Genomic DNA, 21,733 nt, shown 5'->3' on the forward strand with positions numbered 1-21,733 from the left:
CTACCTGCAGGTATACAGGGACCTCAGAATCATCTACTCTGCCTTTCTGAATTATCAAAATATACAAAACACCATAAGGCACACTTCACTACAACAGTCTTCCACAAAGACAAAGATCCCAAGAGATAGAGAAAATACTTCTCCGTGAATTTAAAAAATGATAATTTATTTTCAACATTAAAATTATACCCTTAATTTCTATTATGAATTTATGAGACCTCAGCTTCCATCTATTGTTACTTCCTAGAATTTTATTTGGTATATTACAAAACATTTAAACATCTATTTTTTTCCTCTTAAACTAATCACATCTGTTCTTGAGCTTCTTAATGAATAGACTGATGTTAAAGTACTAAATTTTTCCTTTTTATTCAGCACTGAATATTTTTGTGGCTCTATTCTTTTCAACAAAATTTTTAAAATGTGGAAAAATTCAAATGCAAACAGCATTCCTGTTTTCCCACTGACATTGGTAAAATCACTATCCTTTTTCTTTGGAATGTCATAATATTTTTTAACACTAGCACAGTGGGAGCTCATGTGGAAATTCTTGCCTGTTGCAATATCAAATTCTCTTCAGAGCTGGTTTTACAGAGGAGTGTCCCTCATTCAGAATTTGTCCTTTCTATATGTAACATTTAGGATCCAGATTACTCAGTATGCCTGTCTTATTTATCATGCTGCCTCACTTGGTCTGAAGGAAAATCTTCTCTATTCATGTGATTGAAATCACATCACTATGGCCAATGACATTTAATTAACTGGCACTCACTGCCAGCTCAGGGTCAACAACACAACAAAAACCCCACCATACTTGACACTTTAAAAATGTCAATAAATACATAAAAACTTTTAAAAACCTTTATATAATTAATCCTCTAAAGCAAAGTCACTCAGATATCCTCGCAGGCTGTGCCAGTTATGAGCACAGCCACACTCCTGGCAGTGCGGCTCCGTGCTTGCTCCCTCTGCCCCTCGAGCCGTGGGTTCCCAGATCCGGCTGCTCCCATGCTATCTGCCAATGGACAGGCTGGGAAGAAAGCACTCCCAGGTCATGTATGCTCTTACAAGGTGCACTTCACCCTGTGCAGCCACTCCACCAGATGGATGTTGGCTCCTCACAGTGCCCAACACAGCTTGGTCAGACCAAACTGAAGGCCGCGATGAAAGGGGTCAATGTCTGGCAGCATCACAGAGGTGGTTTTGCTCTGTTTCTCTGACCTGTCCAGCCATTTATGCTTTAAAAGCGTCATGCTTCTTTCAGACTTTTATTCAAGCTTTGTTACGTGGGGTTTTTATTATTATTTTTGATTCTTGGCAGTGTGTTTGTGCTTTTTTCCTAGTTTAGGAGTATTCTTGGGGTTTTTTTTGGTTTTTTTTTTTTTTTTTTTTCAATTCTCCTCTTTAGCATTCAGTTTTGGGAAATGTCCTCTCAGTTAGCTCAGTTAATCTTATTCACTCAGTTTACCCTCACATACCCATCCTAACAGACGCTCTTATCAAGGTCATTTTGCTAACTATGGGCTCTACACATGTATTAAGTGTAATTTTCTGTCAATGATTTTCCTAGAACATTGGTATAATTATTGTAAAAATAATTACAATATCTGTATAGTATTTCCTCACAATACTTACTCTTAAACATCTTACAAGTGCTTCTAAGCTACTTGAATATCCTATGTTTTATAAAGTTTGAGTGTACTTTATTTCCATGGAAACTTCTATCTACAGCCAGGCAGCTTGATAGAAAATAATTCCCCTAATACCATACCATTAACATTAAACTTTTTCCTGCCCTAAGTTTCTACCAGTTGAGCCCTGTATTTTATTTTAAGTTACTTTGCCTAAAATTTATGTCAGGGGAAATGGTCAATAGTTACCACGTCCATCTAAGTTTCACGGGTATCATTAGAATATTTTCTCGATACATACTCCAGACAACTTTTTGAAAAAGTAAAACACTACTGATGATTTAAGAATATTTGTCCCCTAATAAATATTCTCCAAACTCCTTTCACTTTTTTTCTCTTTTCACAATAAAAAAAATTAATAATAATTTTTCCAGATACAGAATAGAAATATTAATTGAATTATTCTGACAGTTATGCATCACTACTTCCAATAGCTCTTCACAGGATGTGGCAAATAAAAACAACAAAAAGAACAGCAATACTCCCTTATTTCTGGTGTATTCTAATACTACCCCATAATCACAACAGTGCTATCTCTATTACATCAGTTGTATTCCTTTTATACCTTATTTTTTAACAGAGGTTGTTATATGATTTCCTCTTTTTTCCCTATATGTACTAGTTTGTTTTGATAAATTTTTTTAATGTAATTGTTAAATTTTCACTTCCTTTTCCCTTGTATCAAAGACAGACTCAAAGACAAAGATAAACTATTTTATGAATTGGGTTTTTCCATGGCAAAACAACCTATTCTTAGAAACTGACCAGTTTTTCACAGCCTTCTGTTTATATGTCCTTTCCAATCAATTTTTCTCATAATTTTCCTCAGCTTTAGAAGATAGGTATTTTTGAAGCAGCATCATTGACTGCTTTTTATCTTTGATTTGCCTATAAGCAATCATCAACTTCATCTTTCTTTGCCACAAAAAAAAAATCTTATCTGGATGATATTTTAAATTAGATGCAATACCTTTTGTGATAGAAATTTATTATCTATACTTCTTTGCAACTCTTAATGACATTCTACTACTGCTGCATGACATTTTCATACACATCCTCAAACCTGAAATTTCCCATTAAAAAATGCAATTATTTTTTCCACATGTTGTGGAAAGTTACCTAAGGACTGATCCTCCACTACGGTTTGATTCAGTAGTCTTTAACAGATACCTCCAGGCCTTCACTTAATGTATGTAACTCAATCTTCAGGGCCAGACCACTCAGGAAAATGCACATTACAGAAAGAGGGATATCAACATGAACATTCACTGAAGGTGAGGTTTTCTGACCTCTTTCTGGTTCAAAGGAGAAATCCATTATGGTTTTAATTCCCTGCACCATATACAGTCAAAATTCACACGGGCGTTAAATGCAATAAAACTCTTATTGAAGTAGTAGACTGTGCACTGCATATGAGCAACCTGAAAGGCTAATGGGGTCACCATCCTTCCCCTCTGGTAGCTGTGTCATCAACAACCTTTACAAAAATGAACCTCAGTTCTCTAACGGATGTAACAAATATAAAAGCTTTCCTCTGGAAAAATAATATATAACCACTTGTAGAAGAAGCTGCCTGTCCAATAAGGGATCACAAACTGAGTAGAGGCAAAGCAAATCCTTGTAAAATCAAACAGCCAAGTAAAGAACCCTTAACACAGCGTACACGCCCTTTGGCAAAGAAGCTCATGGAATTGAATATATTTGTGCACATTTCATTTAAAACTTGCATGTATTGAGGGAGGGAAAAGTGTGATTCCTAAACCCACTTCCTTCTGTCCCTGTAAAGGCTCTTCTAGCCTCTTTTAAAATGAAAACTATAGTATTTTTGTTAAAATGATTCTAATATGTCACAATATTCAGTTATTGACATGCATAGTAAACACACAGAGATTATATCATCCTAAGGACTGAGAATTCAGACCTAAAATATCTAATTTTAAAATCAGCTACTTTTGTTAATACACGATCAGGTTTTGCTGTTGCAGTGTGATTAATTCATCAATTTTTCCATTACACACTGATGAAAAAGATGCACTAACAGCTGGAATGTCAGCAGGGATGGCAAAGGAACACAGAGCCTTTGGAAATTTTGAAGCCTGTAGCATATTAACCCAACATGGTATTCAGATCATCTTTTTATATCTGTAAATATAAACAACTATTCTATTATTTAGCTCTGGAAATAAAGAAAAAAGAAAACAAAATCCTACAGAGCAAGACTCGTCCTGCTGAAGTAATTACTAAATATCTGATTGAGATCAGTTGGAGGAAAACTGTGTTTATGTTCTCACAACGACAGAAGAAAAAGAAATGCAAAAGGAATTAAATTGGTTGCATGGAAGTGTTTCTACAGAGCCAACTAGCTCATACACTTTACGATGTTAAATGATGACTGAAAAGTGGGCATTAGTGAATAAAAAACCCCCAAGTCTTTTAATTAATTCCTGCAAGACAGAAATCTCCCTTACACCAGTTCATGGAGAGACTTTCATTCTCCTCTCTTACATGAATAGTCCACTAATAGGTGTTTTTAGAGATTAACAAGAAAGTTAATATTGGTCTATAGCTGATGAGGATCCAGTATGCTGAACCTCTCTACCATAATAATTTCCAGTTAAGACAATGGAATCTGATGATCTTCAGTAATCTGATGAGCAGGTACAGCTCATGAGAAGTGAGGTGAGTAGCCCCCATCCCAGTCACAGGTGGCCACCTTTTTGCCATTACAAAGATTCTGGGGTAAGTTCCAAGTACATGAACAGAACTAGTGCTTGCTTAAAGTCTTAACATAGTCTTTAGCTTAAGATCATGTCTAAGGTGTGATGATACGGAATGTGAGGAAACCTGTACTGTTATGGCTCTTGCTGCACCCCCCACACTGGTAACCAGGCTCTTTGTGTGCTTGGCTTTATTTCCCATGAAACACGGCATGGGAAGGAAGAGATTATTGCCATGAAAGCGAAGAGAGGCTTGTAAGCAAAATCAAAATGTCCTGCAGATCTGAAGCACACCAATACTTTCTGGAATTTACTACCACTGTTTTTCAGCATCAGGTCAGATCCTTTGGGCAATGACTCTTTTATGTATGGTGAAATAAAAGCATCAACTCCTGTGCCTTCTAGAAGTCAGGTCATACTATAGTGTCCATGCAAATATGAAAGGAAATCACATCCATATTTCTGAGGATTATTTTAATGCCCAGGATGATATGAATCCCATAATCCCATAGCTGTTAACTAACTGATCCCTCAAACACAGAGTATTAATGAATGCTCTGAATTGCTTCTGGTTTGCAGAAAAAACATCATTTATTTAACTTATCTTGCTGTGAAACTACTGAGTAAGCTTTATCTAGTTGCAAGTGAAGTAATTGTTGATGGAATCTTTTGCTTTGTTTTGAGGGTGGCTGGTTTCCTTTTTAATTCTGCTGGTTCCTGGTTATATTGCTCCCCCACAGTCCTGACATAACAAGTACAAGCTTGGCAGCAAAACTATGATAGATTTTATTCAGTGGTCTGATGCTGCCTCTCTCCCTTTCACAAGCAGCAAAGGTAAATCTTGTCTTGGCACTGTGAAAACAGAATTTCAAGACTTATTACAGTGGTGGTAGCATTTAAATTTACACAAGCTATGGTATATCCCTGAAATGCATTTTAATATGCCCAAGGAATAGATCCAGTCCTGGAAAGTTCATTGTTGTTTCTAATTGTCAGCGACTGCTACACTTTGCTTGCCTGCAGCTATCCAATTAACATATCACCACTACAAAAAATATTGTAATATGCTCCATGTCCTAACCACAATAAGTCTCACACTCCACTTCTATCCAACAATTTCCTTCTAACTTGGTTTCCAACATATTAGTGAAGGGCATACAGGCAGATATGCCATCAGATAATGCAGCCTACAAACACCTTTTCCTATTGCTGTGCAAAGTTCTGCTGCGGAGATATTCCTGGTAGTTTAGAATATCGAGAGAGACAGAGAGAGAGGGAGATTGAGAGAGAAGCAAAGATCAACTCTAGAAGAGGAAAACACGTAACTTGTGCCCTGAGATATCACTATGGCAACATTTAAACAATGAACAGAAAGCCCTGCAGGATTCTGTTCTCGCTTCCTTGGATACCAAATGTAAATCCTGATTCTCTTTTATTGTGTGCATGCACAAGCTTCTGATTTTTGCCTTTTTCACTAACAGATAGCAAAATATCCAGGCCCCCTACCAGGAACTATGCATTAATTCCCTTCCATGTATTGCAGCTTGTGAATATGCAACTAAAACACACCACTGGCATAATCATCTCCCATCTTGTGTCCCCATTTCCACCCCTTAGGAGAAAAAAATGACCATGATAGTACAGTTAAATAACAAGTTTTGTTGTTTTTTTGGGTTTGTTTTTTTTTTTCTGAATAGAGTCATTAGATGAACCACTCTAAAGTGTCATAAACCAATCCCCAATGCCTCTTGCCATGACAAGAAGTAGAGACAGGATCCTTTCCAAGGGCTGCTCCTTCTCTAAGCTACTAAAGTCAAGCACGCTGCAAGGCTGCCTTCCAGATCAGAATGGCTGCTGCTATTCCTAAATCTTTCTCATCTGGGTTATCCTGTGGGGGCTGAAGGAAGCTTGTTTTTGTTTATGACTTTCACAGAGCAGCTGGCAATGGGATGAAAGGCCCCTGAGAATACTAACCCGAAATCCAGTCAGCTTCACTACTCTAGAAAATACTGAGTTCCAACTGCATATCTTCAGATTAATTTTCATTCCAGACTGAAAATGGCACTAATTCCATCACCCATCCTTCTCCCCTTGTTCCCTCACTAGCCATCAGAAACAAAAACATATCTCCAAGCCAACACAAAGCCACCCTGGCAAGACTGAGATGGAGGCTCTGTCTCTCTCATGCTGCTGCTTAGTGCACAGTGCACTCCTTCAGTGAATATATTGCAACTTGGATAGCTTGGCTTGGGATTTTTCACCAGCGACAAGCTCTCTGAAAATGTGCTAGAATCCTGTCCTGAGCCCCATCCAAAATCTTCCTGCCTCATATTGCAACTGCAAGAATATTCATGTCAAATGGGAGACAGCTTTTTAGGTCAGAGGCAAATAATTTTAAAGCCTTCATATAGGAAGCCATAGCAACACCTCTGGAATCCCTTTGTTTTTCTCTACTTCCAATTTTTCTCTATAATTGCTTGTATGGGCTCACATCTACAGCATTTTTTTCTTGGGTCTCGCCTAATTTGAAAGCTCATTTTTCACTTGTCAGTGGTATCAGGCTGGGAGATATTGTGACACAATTTGCTGCTCCAGCAAACTGAACCTTCTTCAATTCTAGATCAGTACAAATCATTCCTGACATGAGAAAAGACACAGAGCAGCCACCCCCTTGCATTAAAAATTTACTTTGCCTGAAGTTTGGGATATGTGATCTCTGACCTTCTGGAAAACAATTAGACCAAACAGAGCAGGACCTTCCAATTCAGCTTTATTTTTCCTCCTGTACAAGTATTTAGTGCATAAATATACACATAATTTTTCCCTGTACAGTGCTAAAATCCCAACTGCCTAAGGTCACTACCGAAAATATCATCCATGGTTTGAAGAGGAGATAGCCTTCAGGACCAGCTCAGACACCTGTGAGAGAAGTCACAGAGACAGCCAGCTCTGGCCTCTGGCTGAGGAGATATGTTGCTTCTCACTTGGCTGTATGTTTGGATGAATGTTTCGGCTATTTATTTTATGATCAGCCCTTTGGGCTCTGGGTAAACCTCAGCACAAATGCTGAAAAATGCTATAATCATTCCCACTTTGATATTGAATGAGTTAAACTCTGGGTTGTTCCATGTGTCTTTTGGCTACTGTATTAAGTGAATGATTCACTGAAGTGTGAAACTGTTGCCTCTTTGGAAGCAGACACACATCCCTAGCTTTTTAATGTTGACAAGGTTTGCCTATTTCAGCCCAAACTGGTGACTAAATCTTCCCAGTGCTTCTTTTTCATGTCAAGAAAATACTCCTGCTAGTTATTGTACAAAATGAATGGGGCACCTATGACAGCTTTCTATTGGCCAAAACTGGAGTTGCTCCATCAAATTTTCTGCGTTTACTTGACAGCAATTCAGGGAAAAGCTTGGAGATGCCTTTTCCTTAGCCAGCTTCTTTTTCCTTCAGTAATTACTGAGCAGCAGCTTATCATAAATTTAGCTTTTCTATTGCTGCAACTGCTGATGTAAGTGTAGCTCACAACAGGGCACAGACTTATCATGATACATGAAGGAATGAACAGGAGAGAGTTTTGCACTTGTTTTCAGATGCTGACAAACTTATTACCCATTTAATGTCCCACCAGGAAACAGGCCCAGAGAAAAAAAGAAGGCTAAGGCACTTCACACTAAAACAATTCAGCTTATATTGAGAAGGATGAGAGTAATTGGAGCTGGAAGGAACAATTTTTGCTGTGCCTGCTTCCTTCTTTTCTTGAACACAACTGCACAAAGGGTCTGATTTGTTCGTGTGGCTAAACAAAAGCTCCCAGAGATTTCCTTTTGAGCAGAATTGATTTATCTTTTTCAACTAGCCAATGTTGAAGAGGCATGACCTCCAAACAAGCACATGGGACACATTTGAGAGGCAGAAGGTCTCATTTCCATTATGCCAGAAGACTCAGGACATTTACATGAAGTAACAGGAGTGATGTAAATGAATGAATGAAGGGGGGGGGGGGGAAAGGAAGCGGCTATTGATGGTTTATGTATTTATCCAGGGAAGTTACAGCTCTGTTTTGCATTGTTCCATGCAGGCAGCTTGTGAAGTGAGAAATGCTGCCAGAAATTAGAAGAGCTAAAATCTGGATCTACCAACACTTCTTTCCTCTCTGACCGCTCTCCTCTTCTCTGGAATATTGCTGCTAGAGAAAAGTAAAATGAACAGCAAAGGTAGTCCTGCATCTTGCCTGCAAAAAAAAAAACCAACCAAAAAAACAAACAAAAAAAACCCACAAAAAAACCCCCACAAAAAAACCCCAAAAAACCATTCCTATTCAATGGCTCCTCTAATTAGATGTTTCGCCCTCTCATTCTGCATCAGTTTTGGCCTAATACCTTCAGCTGTAGCCTTAACATGTGAAGGCCAAGGTTGAAGAGGGCAGAGGTGAGGGAGGACAGAAGGGGAAGAAAAAGAAAGAAATCTCCCTACTCACGAGCTGTGCAGTTATGCCTGGAGAGGGGACGGAAGTAGCACTCTTCCCCACAGGAAAACATGGACCTCTATTTTCAACATCATGTTATCCTCCCTTTATTCCACACTCCCACATGACATTTCTCCAGGAAGGGAGAGAGATTTACTGGTCTGCTACACATCATTGTTAATTTCTGGACCCCACCATTTACAAGACACTTTTATTTTCATTACCAGTACAATAAAAAAAAAGTCTCCTGACACCTCAGAATCCTCTCAGTGCTTGTCAATCAAAGTAAATCTCTTTCAACTGCCATGAAAGTCCAAGGGGACCCTGAAGGATTCACCATAAAATCACAAAGAATTTCCTAGGAGATCCAGAGGGCATGGGTGGCCAGTACAGCAGTTCCCTAAACTCCCCTTCAATAGGAGAATATCCTCTCTCTGCCTATTATTGTCCTTTCTTACCAATGGGGTGTAAAACATGTCATTTCTCTTGGAGCTGCATCCCCAAAATCCATTAAAAGCCCCTGCCCCACACCCCCCCCCCCACTCCCGCCAAAAGCCATCCTTCACCTCCCTGCCTGATTATAAAATGTTCCTGTTAATACACCATATTGATCTGCAATGTCAGACTGGATACCAGCATTCAAATCAGAGCCCTGAACTGCTTTAAACACTTCGTAAATAAATAAACCTCCTCTGTGCATCTAATTCCATGCAACTTGCATCCGTTTGTAGAAATTGGGCAATCAGGCTGCACCCCCCGCTCACTGCAAGGGCTTTCTCAAAAGATTTCTTTGCTAGCAAACATTTACAAATGCTATAGAGACACACAGGCAGGTGTCTGCGACACCCTACCAAGGCACGAGTTTTAGGAATTTGAGCTACTGTGACAATTCACTTCTATCCTATTCCTTCCTTTTTCTCTTCCCAACAACCCCCCTGCAGCCATCATCAAAATACAGCCAGGTTCTTTATTCAGGTGGAAGGAAAGACCAAGAAAAGAGGAATAAAGATGAAAGAAAAAAAGCAATGGGGCATATTTGCTTTTCTAAAAAATAATAAAATGGAAAGTGTACTCACTGTATCCTCAAAGACTATCCAGCTGGAAATCCGAGTGATTATGAAAAACCAGGGTGGGGGAGGGGTTAGAAAACTATTTCATTTCAGCAACCAAACCAAAATTAAACAAGAAAGAAAATTAAAAAAAAAAAAAAAAAAGAGGATATCCAATTCCAATTTCCCAGCAATTTCAGTCCATACAGGTGCCAATCCAACCCAACACTGCTGAACTCTCCCCCTCTGGCAATTTGCTTTCTTCTTCTCTGTCCTTATTTTCTCTGTGGCTTTCAACTTTTCTGCTTAAAATTTCTGTAGTGGTAATGTTGACGGTTGCCTTCACTGAAGAATAGTGGTTTAAAATAACAGGAAAAAAACAAAAATCCTTGAGGAGGATGAATGGTCCTTTTCCTTTCTGAAACTTTTCATTCCACTGTGGATCGTTTGCCTAATTTCCTTTTTCTGAGGTTTTCTGCCTTTCTGGCTCCACTGCTCCCCATTGCTTTCTATTTGTTTTTTCTCTGGAGAGCAGAAATAACTGTATTTCCTTTTAAGCAATCCTCCATCTGTATTCTTTTAATGAAATTTTGTTGTGACACTTAGGATCCAGGTCTTGCCAAGCAATTTTCTTTTTCCCCCTTCTTTGCTGCACTATCAATTATCCAATCCATGTGTCTCCACATTAGAATGGGGATTCCCATTCTTCTTTTCCTCTATACCCCCACACTCCTTAAGAAAAGAATTTCCTTTTGCATTTAAATTTTTGTTCCTGTCTGTCAAAACAATAAACTTTTAGTCTCTCTCCCCCCTCTCCAAAGATCTGATTAGATTTCCAATCACAACCCAGTGCGCAATTGGATTTTTGATTTCGGCAAGAAGCCAGCAATCCACAGCATCAGCACCCTCTCATTTTTTCAAACTCCACGTTATATCCTTTCGCCTTCCCTCCAACTCCTCTGCATTTTCATAATTTCACATTAAATAAAATGAAGGAGGGAGGGAGTAGAGAAAAATTCAAGGTTCCCACCAGCTGTCAAGAATAAATCCATCACCTTGTTATTTTTTAAACACTTGGGATGGGTATTTTTAACGCCCACTCTTGCCTTTGCCCCCCCCCCCACTTTTCAAAATCCTTCAGACGTTAAAACTCCTCCGATGGGGCACAAAATAACCCGTTATTTGATTTGTCCTTTTAGCTGTACATTTCAGAAGCATACTTTGCTTTTCATTTTAGCTTCCTCTCCATCTTTTGTCCAGCAGCTATATGAATCCAAAAGCACAGAGCCGGATAAACTTCTATTTCTTTGAGGAGAGAGAGGGAAAGAGAGACAGGAAAAAGATAAAAGCTCTCCCGTCTCTACCTCCCTTTTCCTCCCTTTCTGTGTTTCAATGCAGGTCTGATCTCATTTCCAAGCTGAGCCTGGTGTATTTCAGATGTACAAGTTGGATTTCCCTTCTGCACAGCAGCGAGTTAGTCTCCCATCTTCTTCCACATGCCAGTTATCTTCCCCCTTTTCTTCCTTCCTTCCTGCCTCCCTCCTTTCCAAGATGACACAGTCCCAGGAGCGCAGCCGCTTCTTTCAGCTTTGAGTTTCATCCCTGACATGCATAGCCCTTTGCACAGCCGAAACGCTTCCCTCCTCCCATCAGCTGCAGCTTGAATTCTCCCCGTGTGAGCATGTAGGGACGCATGGATGTGTATATCCAGCTCCTGACAGCTGCTCTTGTCGCTGGGAGTAGCTCCGCGTTTCAGTCGCTCTGCCTTGCTGTTACTCCCCACCTTCCAGTGGCACCCTAGGATTTGCAAATGTCCCAGGGCCGATCGCTCTGGCTACACTCCTCCTTCTCCCCTTCCGTTCTCTCCCCTCTTCCTCTGTTGCGATTTGTTTCTCTCTTTTTTTCTCTCTTCTTTCTTCCCCCCCTCCCCTCCTTCCCCTTCTTCTCTCCCCCCTCCCTTTCCCTTTTTCTTTGCTTGTGATCAGTAAAATACAATTACCCAATTACCTCCCATCATCTTAGCACTGATTGGTCAATTGCATTAACACTTGAAGTCAGGGAAAGGGGCCGGCAGCTGCTCCGATGGGGCATTGCTGCCACCTGCTTGACAGACTGGGAACAAACGCGGGGTTACCTTAAGAAATCTCCAAGTCAGAAAGCAGTAATTGAAAAACAAGGGATCATCTTAAGGAAAGGAATGTCAAAACTCATTTTCTTAAAAGCCTGCCTGATTCTGACAGTTCAACCAATATTCTCAGGTTCCAGCCTAGCCGATGAGGCACAGTAAATGACAGCAAAATGAAATGAGGCATAAACTTGTCTTTGCAAAAGAAGTACAGGGCAACCAGTATTCACAGGTACCAGCTCTGGCCGCAGATGCAGAGGCACGATAATAATATGAAACAAGGTATAAAGTTATCTTTGCAAAAACTGTAACAGTGAAAATAATTTGCATTGAAAGACAACCTGTTTTCCAATTACAGAAATCAATGTTTGTTTAAAACTTGTATGCACATAAAAATACCTAAAATACCATTTTGGCAGTTGTTCAAGGGCAAAAGCCTTTTAAATGGCTTCAAGGTTTCAGTGAGTTTAAGTCCTACCTTCAGTAAGCTGTGACAGCAATTCAACAATTGAAAGTCTGGGTTCACCTATCAAATCTGCCACATTTTGATTAGAATGACTTCTGACATGCATTTTAGAGTTTTCTGAACTGACTCCCTAATTTGGGTCACTGAAATACTGACATGTTTTTTATGCTTACCTGCTTACCCCAGGTACATTAGATGTACTTATCTATATTACCTAAAGTGCTCAGAATTGGACTTGTGTCTTATTTCTCTCAGGGATTTAAGTTCAATGGAAATTTTACAGAAAATTTTGCATGTGTAAGGTCTGATAAAGTACTCGCTTCATGGAAACAGAATATGGATGATGTATGTGCTAGCATTTGTCTCTTTCAAAATCAGAAAGATATTATTTATGGATCCAACTCCTCCACATAACCCAAAAAATAATGTCAGGTGCTAATGGTAATTATAGCAAACTTCAAATATTAAGCAGTAACTGAGTTATTCCATGCGTATAGTAATATATCTAGCTCTTTGCTCAGTCCTCCCTCAAATAGTAAAGATATGTTTGGTATCCTTACTCAAGCTTCAGCTTTTGTGTGAAACTGACATATGTGAAAAGAAAATAAAGTTTAAGTTTTATGTCATATTAAAGTTTTTCTGGAATTATAAAATCCATAAGCTAGCTGAATTCACTCAAGTAACACTTACTGAATCATTAACATTGACTTTCAGATTTATTCTACTGACTCAACAGGCTTTCTGGTGAGAAGGTCCTACTAGATATAAGGTAAGCAACTGGAATTGGGTGCATTTAGCATCTGATCTTACTATCCCTGAAATCAGTGGCAAACACAAATGACCTGCAATGGGTGTGTAGCAATAATAAATAACCCAAACCTACAGGCTTTCAATAATGCTGAAAAAGTTTCTGGGGCTTTTTTTTGAGGAAGTTTGCAAGTGTGGTAGGAGATGAAGTTGCTGACAAGTAACAATCTTTTTCTCAGTTGGGGAGCTTATTTTGTTCCTGTCTGATTCACTGATGCTGCTGGTGTATTTTGGGTTTACAAACGTCTTATGAGAGTCTTTTTCCTTTTACTACTCAAAAATCCAAAAAACCACAAGGTTGCTCCTTTTCCCAGAAGAATAAAAACATCACAGTCTAATATGTTTCCTCCACTGTTTTTTGAAAAAATTCCTGAAAAATTTTCTGTTACTATTAAAGAATCTGTGAGTGAAAGGGAAGGTTTCTATAATTGAATTAAACAAATATATAGGTATCAGGTGTATTAGAAGATACACAATTTTGGGCATCCAATCACAATCTAAGACCCAAACTCTGCTATAGCTACAGTATCTCAGTTCATACAAAGTGATACTTATGATAGAAATCTGCATATTTTCAAATGACATCAAAATACACATTTCTAACAGTTGACTGCTTAAGTAGATTACATATTTCTCTATATACAAAGATAATATATTTGCTGGCATATGTGTGACTAAACAAAAATATATCAAAACTGCAACATGCTTTAGGCTATGATATGATCTCAAAGTTTGTTATTTTTAATACATCAATTAGGCTTTATCACCTAATAAACATAGAAGATAGTTTCTTAGAACATAATTTTAAAGCAATCTAGTTTGCAATATTTATAGGATAACATTCCACGCTACATGAAAAAGTAAATATCCTTAAACAAAATAAAAAAATATCATTGCATAATCTGTTTTAGACATATCTATGTCACATGTGTGTGAAACCTATTTAAAACACATATTTTGGTACCATCACAATAACTCATTTCTTAATCAAATGTTAAAAGGCTATTAACTCTGGAGAGAACTGTTATGTTTTTCCTGCAGTACATTACATATGGTTGCCTTGAAACAGGAATGTTTGTATATTGCCTTCAATCTTGCCCAGTCCCAAGTATGGAAGGATAAGAAAACTCAGATATATGTGCTGGCAAATCTTCACATAATAAATACGAAGAACAGATTGTTATAAAGATTGCCATATAGATTGTTTTCCTTTCCAACAGACAAGGCCAGTTACAGAACTGTCGCTCTGTGTATGACTAACACTGGAAGAGACTAGTGGAAAAGACCAAATATTCACAATATTCAGACATTTGATGGAAGGGAAACATGGATAAAGCCTAAGAGAAAAGGATTCTGACCCTAAACAAAGGAAAAGAGAAACATTGTAATTGAATAAACAGAACCAAATTTTGATGAAAAAACAGTAAATCCAGACAGCTCTACTTAGACAAAGTGAAAAGCAATTGCAACATTTTCCTAAGTCAGTTGACAGTCCCAGCTTCCTTTTAAATAAAAATGAGGAAATCATAAAGAAAACGGTGGAACATAATATTCTTTCTGTTTTATTTATTTTTGCTGACAAGAATCTGTTTGCATATGGAGAGAGTACTTGAATTCTCTTATAGCTTACTACTTTCAAAGGGGAATAAAACTTGCTGAAAAACATACTTTTGACTGCACAGATCTAGGATCAAGCTCATTAATCAATTAATTAATTCAGTGGAGATCCTAAAACTCTCAGACTATGTAAAATATATCAGACAGAATCTAACAGAAAGAATGTACATTTTCTATTATAATTGGAGCCCACAGTACATAATTTCCTGTTTATGTGATTTCACTGATTATTGTTCGTTTGTTTTTTTTAATACAAATAGCACTAAAATCAGGTGCATACCATCAAAATTAGAAGCTGACTGATACTGCTTCATTTATTAATTTTCATGGGGCTTTTTTTCCTGATGTTTACAGTTCTAGTGAGTTGGGTTTGGGTTTTTGTTTGTTTTTGTTTGTTTGTTTGTTTGAGGTAATATCTACTGGGTCATAGCAGCTTGGAAGAAGTAAAAGAAAAGATATCTTCCTTCCAGGAAAATCTGGATAAAACCACAACACATGATTTTGGCACAAGGATGTGTACCTGACTCTTCAATAAACTAATCTCTTCATAATATCATAATAACAACTGTTTCTGATAAAGATGGAACTGAATGGTGGGGTTTGTTGTTTACATTTGAAGGGAACCACATTCTCAAACCTTCTGTATATTTACTGCATATTCCTTGTACAGTTGGGTAAATAGGAAAAAATTAGAATTGTTGTACATTTGTACAAGTTTTCATCTTCCATGCTAACCATCCCTGAGTGAAAACAGCCTGTTTAGATGTTTAGAGAGACTTTCTGGAATTTCTCCTTATGAAACTGAGTCACCTATTGTAACAGTTTCTGTTCTACAGAGACAAACACAATTCCCCAAGCTGATCAAGAGGCCTAATGGTATCCTGGGCTGCAGCAGGCAAAGCATTGCCAACAGGTGGAGGGAGGTGATTCTTCCCCTCTGCACAGCCCCAGAGAGGTCACACCTGGAGTGCTGTGTACAGACAGGCACTGCTCAGTATACAAGAGAGACTTGGACAGACTGGAGAGAGTCCAACAAGGCAGCATGAAGACAACAGAAGGGAGCATTTTTCTTGTGGACAAAGGTTGGAAGAACTGAGACTGTTAAGCCTGGAGAAGAGGAGGCTTAGTGGAATCTTATTAATGTCTACATGTACATGGACAGAGGGTGCAAAGAGGCTGGAGCCAGTGGCGCCCAGTGACAGAACCAGAGGCAGTGGGCACATGCTGAAACACCAGAGATTCCCTCTGAATATCATTAAATGTTTTTTACTATGACAGTACGAGCACTGCCACAGGTTGCCCAGGGAGGTTGTGGAGTCTTCTGCCCTTGGTAATATTCAGAAGCCATCTGAACATGGCACCAGGCAATTTGCTCCAGGTGAATCTGCTCGAGCAGTGGGGATGGACTACACGACCTTAGAAGGTCCCTTCCACCCTCAAGTATTCCATGATTCTGCAATTTAACAGTCTGTAGAAGTATTTACATAAAAGGAAAATAAGAAACCTCATACTTAATTGGTAAAAAATATTTTTTCTGAAGTGCTCTTAGTTTCTCTTATTCACTGTGGGCTTAGGAGAGTTATGTGCTTAGCATCCAGCTCTGCACTAGCAGAGGGTTTCTTTTGTTTTCTGAAATGAATTATGCTTTGAGGAAAAAAATATGAGAAAGAAAAACTGCTAACAGAAAAAAAGGTAAATATTTCCTAATTCAGTTCTTGGAACTGTGTTGCAATTTTGACTAGGACATATAAATTTCAAGTGTTTTCATTCTATAACAGTTATGAGAATAGTACCCAAATCCTGTGATTTTTTTTATGCCACTAATTTCAGGCTTAGAATTCTGATTGAGAAGAATTCTCTCCTTTCTAGGACTGAGCACCATTGACATTAAGCTGTTGTGAATTCATTCCATAGGGAGGAATAACTCCTTTGATTTCAATGGACCATCTCCAGATTAATGCAGGTGTAAATGAGAATAGAGCATTCTTAATTTTATATCCATGCCCCATTTAATATGTATTTGGTTTTCTATATCACACAATTATATAATCACTGAGATTGGAAAATGCTAGTAGAGTGAAAAAGGACTGTTTCTTTTAAATTGAATTTTTGAGAATGTAAAATTTAAGAATACAGACAACTAGACTTGGGCAGGAATTATCTGTCTGTTTGGAAATAATATCTTTGTAATGTGACAGCCTTTTTAACATCAGTGAATATTAAATAGCAAAAATATGATACTTTGACACAGAGATGAATGTATCAGACATCCTAATTTCTTCTCCTGTGGAGTTATTGTGACTGGAAAATACAATTTCCACATATTGAGAATTAAATCCTAATTGCATATGCTTCAAAAATTTAGTGGGAGACAACCTAGCAACCATATTTTCCTACCTTGTCCTTATGTTTGCATACATTTAAAGTAAAACTCTGATACAGGGAAAAGATTTACAATGTAACTTCTCAGACATAGAAAAGGTAACATTCAATATCTCTAAATTTTCATCACAAAAAGCATAATGGTTTGCTTTAGCCATGCAAAGAACAGTACAACTTTCAATAAATTGGGGAGGAAAATAAATGCTGCATAGAAAGGGCCATTTGACAAAATAGATAAAATAAGAAAATTTTGTAGCATAAATAACATTTCCAAAGGGGATAACTTTAATTTTCAAGATCTCTTTTCAGGTGCATATAAATTATTTCAGCTAAATATCTTCAGCGCTTTCTATGTCCAACATTGAGGAATCATCTTTCCATGAGAAAAAAAGTTTTCACTTCATCCCCATTTGTCATATTTGTCCTCATATGAACAAAACCTCTGTACTTTCATAGTGATTTCTTTTTGACTCCCTTTTCTTTATTTTTTTCCCCCCTAAATTACTAATGGCTCATCTTTGGCCACCAGTAAACAACATAAGCTTTTTCTATTTTTTTCCAGATTTGTCTAAATTCAAATGGATTGAAATACTATAATACATATTATATAAGGGCCTGATTTCTTACCGTTGGTGCTTGTAGGACTGCTGCTAGTGATCTGGACATCAAAAGTGTTATAGCCAGGACTCCCTAGAACTCTATTTCCAGAGTCTTTGCATGATCTCAAGATGGACTCTTTTCTTCTCTCCACGCCTGCTCCCCTACCTGTAAAATGGAAATAATGCATGTTTTAAACAGGAAGGACTCACCTTTACTTAGGGAAAGTAAAGTCTTCCAGTAGTGTCAGCGCATGTCCTGTCTCAATAATCACCACATGATGCGCACTACACCAGGCAAGGCAGATTGGAAAATATAAGGTAGCAAATAGGGTAAAAAACCCAATTCCTCTAAATAGTTATCATTCTTTTCTGTACCCTAGCAGTCAATGCCTGATATTAAATAATTTAAGATCCCTGTGCGTGTTGTAATATAAATGTACATTGACAGATGTTGACTTAAACTAGATGGATGAGAAGTAAGGGAACAATTTAGGACCTAGAAATGAACAAAGGCAAGAAGAACTGTATTTATACTCACAAATGTTCTGTACTATGGTATGATTACTTAAAAAATTACTCTTCAACCTTAATTTCTCTGGATTTTCTCATCAGGTGCTCAGCTCTCCCTTCTATCTCCACATAAGCACTAAACTCTACATCATATAAAGAGCATATGAAATACCTAATCATCTTTCAGTATCATCTTAGAGAGATGGATGAAACACTGCAAGACAATGATGAGCCTCTTGAAACTCCTTTGGAATTTACTGGGTTACTGCCACTCCAGAACAGACCAATAGTCTGTCTAGTTAACTGCAGTGTCATTTCTAAAAAGAATAAAAGATTATTCCACAACAGATTGTTCCATAACTTTCACTTCATAAACAATACAAGTAGAAGAATAGCCAAGACCAATTTTCATTGGATTTGCACTTAAGCCCTGGAAATGTTACAAGTTGGAAAGGTAACTCTATATTTTGAAGACAATGAGAGGAAACAGGTTTAATATTAATAAACTTCTCTGTCCCCATCAGGGCACGATCCTTTGAAAAGTTCTTAAAAAAATCTGTGATTAAGAACTTTTCGCATTCTTTACTTACCCCATGTTAAACATCCTATTTAGAAGAAATGCTGTCAGTCACAAGTCGTGAATGTGATGGCAAGAATAATAATTATTTTAAGAGTATTTATTTTCCTAAAAAGTATTTTTATTTTATTATTCCAATTATTTTTTATTGTATTAATAAATAATTAATTTTTTTCAGTGATAATTTAGGCTAATTTTTCCTACAAACTCTGTGAACTTCATTCCCAGGTGGATGGGTACAGTATTTAATCAATACTCACCTTACTGAAATACATCTGATCTTCAAGGTCTAGGGAAGAGTATCTTGTTAAAAGGATTACTTCTAGTGATGAACAGCATAAAACACCTGTAAGGGATGAAACATTGTTTTAAGAAGCTGCACATCAAGATTATTATAAATTGTTTGAGTGTGGGGGAAAAAAACCCAAAATACCCATAAGAGGTGATGCACAGAAGTCTGGATTTGATCCAGGGTTATACTAAATGCTTTTTGGTTTTTCAGATCTTCTATTTCTCTCTCCTTGCACTTTTCTCATAGCTTAGATTGAGACTGCATTTCCTTTAAATTGTATTTGCTTTACACTTCTATGTGCATGTTGGTGGAAGTATAAAATACGAAAAAATCTATAAGAGATAAGGAGCCCTACTGGCTTGAAAAATCACAGTAGTGGTAGTCTTTGTACAATAAGAAGGGGTAATATTAAGAAAATTAGAATAAGTGGCTGAAGACAAATTTCCAAAAATTCTTCAAAACTTAATGGAAAATACATTTTGTAAAAATCAGGAGGTCAAGGGAAATCATCTTTCACTTGAAATGTTTCAAGTGGGCCTTATTTTCAAAAGCAGCACAGCAATATTTGCTAAATCCAGCTCCAGTTAAAATGTGTTCTCCAAAGATGAGCCAACTACAATGAGTCATCATTTTTGGAAAACACATTTAGTAACTCCATCATGAAGGCATAGAATTGGAAGCAGGAATTAGCCATCTATAATACTAAAGCAAATACAGTACATTTTACTAGCATTTCTTTTATGGAAGAGAAATTTAGAAGAAAATATCAGGTTCAAAGAAAAATTTTAATGCAGTCTCTGAAAAAACTTAAGGCTGCAAATTTGTTTCAATTCATATTAAAACCTGTCCCAAGAAATATAATTAAAGACAAGTCAGTTTGTTTTTTTTATTTAATGCTCCCGCCCTCAGTTTTTTTAGGAAAATAAATACAAACAAAATAGAAATCTATCACTTGTTAGTTATTGATATTTAAATAAGTAATAAATATGTGGTTCCAAAGTGATCTTTTTTACAGAATTATTTTCCCTTAGTATTCTTTCAAGAGTTCATATAGCTATTGAAAATCACAGAATTGTATGGAAATTTCCTGCATGACTACTGCAGATAGAAGAATCAAAAAATTGGTTTGTTTTTGCCTTTTTTTTAAGATACATAACCTCTGTACATAGAAGTTTATAATGGCAAGTGTTAATGTTGGAATGCTTTAATGTTTAAATGTAATTGACATGGAGGTTTTATGGTCAGAAAGATTTAAGGAATACATATTTATATAAAAGAACATTCAAAAATGTGTGACAAATAATCGACAAAATTTAGATACAGATTTAAAAAGAAACTAGATTTTAGATATTAAAAACTGTATACTTTAAGAGAGATTGATGCAGACTGAACTCAATAGTTCAGGATTTCCTGTTTGTAGGCAGAGCAGCATTGGCATTGTTCCTGTTAATAAGATCAGAAATTCTTATTGTTCACTGAAGAACTTGCACTTACTGAAATTCTTCAAATTAAAATTTTCTGAGCAATATCAGAGCATCACAAAACCTGACTTTATTCTAAAAACAAAATCTTTGGGAGATTTTAAAAGGTGCTTAAACATGTGGATTTAGAAAATTCTGTGATTTACAGATTTTGTCTACATTCATTAATCAGCTAACTCCCATATGTCTTCATCTTTAGAATCCTTCCAGAAAATAATACTATTTTTTGTTTGCTAATGTAACAGAAATTAGTAGATGCTAAATGCTTAAGGTCCATATGTAACCTTTAAGGGGTAAGGAGTATATCTTACAGGGAGTCAGCATCATCCAGGTCAGTTTAATCATACCAATATTGATGACTATCCCATTTTTGGAAAGACTTAATTTCTATTCCTTATTTCTTTTGAGCAGAAGAAAACGAGCAGCTTGTCACTATGGTATTAGGTGGGAGGCAGTGCATGGCAAGATATGAGTCAGTCATTAAGCCTGCTGGTCAGTTAAAAAAACCCTAAAAACTCAAAACAAGCTGCAGCTTGTCATAATTACTGGGGCAGTTCTATGCAGAGAGACTATGCATTAGGCAAATTATTCACAGATGGGAATTTATTTCCAGAATATGCTAATACTAAGACAGGGGAAACATTTGACATACCTCTTCTGCACCTTGCTGCAAATAACTTCAAATACCTGCATTTTATACAGTCCCACTTTAGCAAACTGATTGATGTTTTCTTTGGGCTAGTTCTGTATTATATCCATGCCCATCCTTGGGATTTGATCCTCTAAGGTATTTAAGTGGGATATTTATAGGGCAACCATGCTGATGAAGACCTTATACGTTAAGCTCTAGAATGACAAGAATTTCTGCTTTGGTTAAATGAGAGCCGGTATATAAATATATCTCAGCCCTTTGTCACAAAAGTGTGTGGGAGAGGCACATTAGGCGAGG

At 37.3% G+C, this 21,733-nt stretch overlaps 1 protein-coding gene across 10 annotated transcripts in view; it reads right to left on the bottom strand.

The window, feature by feature from the left end:
- Positions 1–21,733, bottom strand: part of LRRC4C (leucine rich repeat containing 4C) — a 481,162-nt gene that overhangs the window by 82,248 nt on the left and 377,181 nt on the right. For 5 of the 10 annotated variants that reach the window (XR_012056302.1, XM_030274118.4, XM_041716325.2 and 2 more), the window contains 2 exons: positions 19,272–19,357; positions 17,953–18,090 (listed from right to left, as the gene is read on the bottom strand). The gene's annotated coding sequence lies outside the window, so the exon portion shown is untranslated. Of the gene's footprint in view, positions 1–9,955; positions 18,091–19,271; positions 19,358–21,733 lie in introns of those variants that run through there. The other 5 variants (XM_002199714.6, XM_012574251.5, XM_072929875.1 and 2 more) reach the window with 2 other exon arrangements.

Source organism: Taeniopygia guttata, chromosome 5 (assembly GCF_048771995.1).
Source record: "Taeniopygia guttata chromosome 5, bTaeGut7.mat, whole genome shotgun sequence".
Taxonomy (NCBI): Eukaryota; Metazoa; Chordata; class Aves; order Passeriformes; family Estrildidae; genus Taeniopygia; species Taeniopygia guttata.